The sequence below is a fragment of the Chinchilla lanigera genome, unplaced genomic scaffold, assembly GCF_000276665.1.
Source record: "Chinchilla lanigera isolate Chin_1 unplaced genomic scaffold, ChiLan1.0 scaffold00008, whole genome shotgun sequence".
Lineage (NCBI taxonomy): Eukaryota > Metazoa > Chordata > Mammalia > Rodentia > Chinchillidae > Chinchilla > Chinchilla lanigera.
In genome coordinates, this window is record NW_004955409.1 from 12302600 (window position 1) to 12307112 (window position 4513).

Genomic DNA, 4513 nt, shown 5'->3' on the forward strand with positions numbered 1-4513 from the left:
ACCGGGTCCCCAGCGCCGGACGCCTCGACGCACGCGCCCACCACGGCGCACAGACCGTACCTCGAACCTTCGCAAGCCCAGCACCGCGCCAACAGCCCCATGCGACGCCCGCGCTCGGGGTCCCAGGCGTCGAGCGTGACCCTCCCCGCGGAGCACCGCGCGTCTGGGGCGGGGCCGAGCGCCGGCCACTCCCTTTGGCCCGCCCTCCTCGCGTAAGGCGTCTGCGAACGGGCACGGCCAGTCCCAGACCTCGGTGCAGAAGCTTCCGCCAATACGCAGCCCGCTCACGGGAGTAAAGCCCGCCCCTTGCGTCGTCTTGGCCTATGGAAGGCCGGATCTGCTTAGGCGCGTCTTCACCCTCCTTTGGGGTTGTGGCTGGTGTTCATCTCTGCCGGGCTAGTGGGGGTCGTGAGCGCGGGCGGTACCCGGGCCGGCGCGGCGCGGCGCGGCGCGGGCGGCGGGGAGGATGCTGCATTGTTGCACTGGGGGAGGAAGCGCCCGGGCCCCTCCACTCCGTCCCCAGCTGCCTGCGATCGGGGCTTGTACGAGTCGCGAGCAGCCAGCAGAACTAACCGCACTATTGCAAACCACGGTGGTTCTTTTTTGTGGTTTGAAGGCTCCTTTATGGTGCGGAAGGATGTTCCAGTGCGAGCGTGGAAAACGCTTCGTGGAAGGCAGGACAGGAGAGAGTGCTGACTCTCAGAGATTTGCTTTCTAAAAAACGCTTGTTTTAATGGATGAGCTTGCCTTTTAAAAAAGCGCCTGAGACCCTGTTTCTAAGTTTCTTCCCTGTAAGCAGTCTCCTCCTGAGTCGTAACGAAAAGTGTACAAACGTCCCGTGTAGACGTTTGATCATTTGTATCTGGTTGGTGATTAGAAATACGATATTAAAACTTACTGGATGTTTTCCTACTTGCCCCAGCCCTTTCTGTGGAATTGGTAACAGTCCATAATCACGACTTGCTGTTTTTATTATTGTTGTTGTTGTGATGTTGTATTAAAGACAAATGCGGGTTACTTAGTCTTAATTTAGGATTTGAAAACACTATAAAGAAGCAAACCAGTTCCCTAAATCAACTGAGCTCTTGAAGAGTCAAGAGGAGAAAAATTGAAATTGCCGTATGCTATTCTCTGTTCCAAAAAGAAACTTAAAAAGAAGAAAGAAACGTATTAAGAAAAAGTTTCTTTGCTTTTTGCAACAGCTGTCTGTTTTATTTTGCTAACGTGATATGTAATCCATTATTCCAAACGGCAGACCTATATATAGCTGAAACGACCTTGTGTCATATGGGTAATTAATTCCTCTGGGTAATGTTGTTTTGCTTAGGTGGTAATAAGGAAGGAAAATATCCTTTCTTCCTACTTAATTGCTTTTGTTTCATTTCCTCTATATTAATAGTAATAACTCAAGGTGGTGATGGGGTGGCTTTGGTACTGTTTCGTTCAGACATGAACTGTAATGGATGAACCTATTCCTTAAATGAGCATTTGCGTCTTTATACTAGGCACTTCCTGGGTACTGGCGTGTGAGCAAGGTTCCAGCTCTTGTCTAGTGAATACCTTTGAATTCAAGTTGCATGTGGTTAGCTCTTCACTGTGTTATGTATGGATTAGCCATTTTGTGGAACGCCTCTTAAAAACTGAAATTCCTGTTGGCCTTGTCAGTCCCTTTTTTTCTGTTTTTTGGGTCATTTTTGTCTTATGATTCACTATGTATTAGAACAGTTCAGGTCATGTTAATTATACAGTAGTCTAAATGCCAATTCTTGCATATTCTTTACCACATGAATATTTGAAGAATATTTTCCTCACAAAGATCCTATGATTTCTGCCCCCTTATAGATAAAACAACTTTCCAGAGCAGGATTTTAGTCTTGCTAGGGAAAGCAACCGTATTAAAGGGACAGATAATGCCTACTTTCTACCCTCATGCCTCCACGCCTTGCCTCTGTCTTCCACAACTCAGAGGATCAGAGATGATTTATCTACACACACACACACACACACACACACACACACACACACACACACACGGCCTTTTGCCTCCACCCTTCACCTCCCTCCACCATCCTCTTCCTTCACAGTCATGCTCACATTTACACGTACACTGTGTCTCATTGTACACTTGGCCAGCCTCGAATGCCTGCACATCCTAAAGCATGTCGTCTCTTGGGTCTTTTTGTTTTCCTTTGTTCTGATTGCCTGGAGTCACCTCTCAGCCCCAGACTCCCCTGTTGCTGTCATTCCAGTCCCTGAAAACCTAATTTAAATTCCCCAAAGCTCTAGCTCCTCTCCCTTATCTCTAACTTCTTCTAGTACTGTCTCCTTCCTCATTCTGCTCTAACCACACTAGCCGGCTTGCTGTTCCTTACACATAATAAGCATCTTTGCACTTTTGGACCCTTGTTCTTGCTTTCTCCTCTGTTCTGAGTACCTTTTCCGAGACAGCTACTTAGCTTTTTTTCTCCTCTCTTTCACACACTCTGCATCTTTTTTTTTTCATATTTTTTTCTTTGTACTTCTCACCAACATGATGTTTTACTTGTTTTTTTCCTACCTGTCTTGGTCCACCAAAGTACTCCAGGAAGGTAGAGATTTTTATCTGCGTTGTTCACTACCCTGCCTAGAATTACACCTGGCACAGTGTATGTGCTTTCTAAAATTTATGAATAAATAAATGACTCTCAGTAATTTTGACACCTAGCTCTCTAAGCATCTGTCTTTGACATCACAACAGTTAAATTAAACTTTAATAGTCTGTGTATTCCTGGAATGCTTTTTATGATAATACCTTGCATGTGTTTTTATTATTAATGTCAATAATTTGAGTTATTTGGAAAATATCTTTGAAAAACTATTTCATAGCATGTCCTTTTTCAGTAACCTAAGTGCTAAGGAATTTTGTCAACTTATGTTTACTTCTTAATATGCCTAAAAATATGTAACATTCAGTGCTGAACTTTTTAAACTTCAGGCAATTACAGTGATTTTGCTATTTACAATTGTGTTTGGGATAAGTGTTCAACCCATAATACAAACTAGTAAAATAATTACAGTGACAAAGAGTAAAACTAAATTAGTCGCTGTGTTCAATATGATCCTCACTTTTTAAAAATTTTTTACATCTAAGAAATATTAGCAGTCATTATTCAAAACCACAGATTCCCCTGAAACTCTTATCTTTCCTTAGAACGTCCTAAGCAAGGAAAACTCGATCTTAAACTAGCTGTCTCTGACAAAAGACAAGAAACGTAAAGACTGGTTTAGACAAATGGACTCAACCATTGAGGGCTAGAGCAGGAAATGGAGGAAGGGAAAGAAACACAGAGGAAATGTGGTAGAGTACAGATGAAGGATTAAATTTCAACTAAGCAAATTTTATTTGTAATTACTATAAATTTCTAAATCTGCCAACAAGAAGGGGAAATCTAAAGTTTAATTTCTCTGCTATGTTCTGACCACAGTAATCCAGAGCAATTATAATTATCATGATAAAAGTTCACAATAGTACAAGCCATTTGGGCAGTCTTTCTCCAGTTTTGTACCAAAATTGTTTCCAGTCTAGATTCCAGAGAAGTTCTAGAAATCTTTTTTTAACCTTTTGTGAGATGTGTATTTTATTTGTTTGTTTTTGTTTTTGTTTTTTTCCAGTACCGAGAATCAAACTCACAACATCGCACTTGCCAGGCAGGTGCTGTGACGCTGAGCTAAATCCCCAGCCCCAAGATGTGTACTTTAGATGTATATTTTTACAACTTTTATTGCTTTTATTGATTCATTGCAAAAGTATGGTATATTTAGTCACAGGGCAGGGTTATCTCTTGTGTGTGCTGTAGCTTATTAAACACTTGTTGAATGACATTAGAAACTTACCTAGAAATAAACACTGTTAATAATTTAATATGATATGTTACAGGCTTTTTTCCTATTTTTAAGTCAAAGTATTTCCCAAATGGCTTTTAAACTTAATTTATTGCTGGAATCATAATATAGTACCTTTTTTTATTTGATTGGTAGATAGGTCAGCTCTCTGTCACATGGTCAAGTACTAGAGGAAAGATTTATTTTGGCTTTATGGTTTCAGAGATTTCAGTCCATAGTCATCCGGCTCCATTGCTTTTAATCCTGGGGTAAGACAGAAACACAGTGACAGAAGGGGGAAAACTTGTTCTCTTCATGGCAGCCAGGAAGCAGAGAGAGAAGGAAAAAGCAGGGAAAAAAACTGCACCCTTCAAAGTCATGTCCCCAGTGAGCTGCTTTGTCTAGTTAGGCACTGCTTCCTAGTAGCCATTCTGTGCTGTCATCAATAGGTTAATCCACTGGTCAGTGTAGCACCACCCGCAATCCAGTCACCCCTCTGGGCAGCTGTTAATCTAGTCAAGTTGACAGTCAAGATTAACGGTCCCCATTAGAATGACCGACATTCTTCCTAGTCATTAAATGTTCCTCAAAAATAATACTTTTTTTAAAGAATCCATTGAATGAACTTGCTTTTAACCACTAGGGCAGGGGA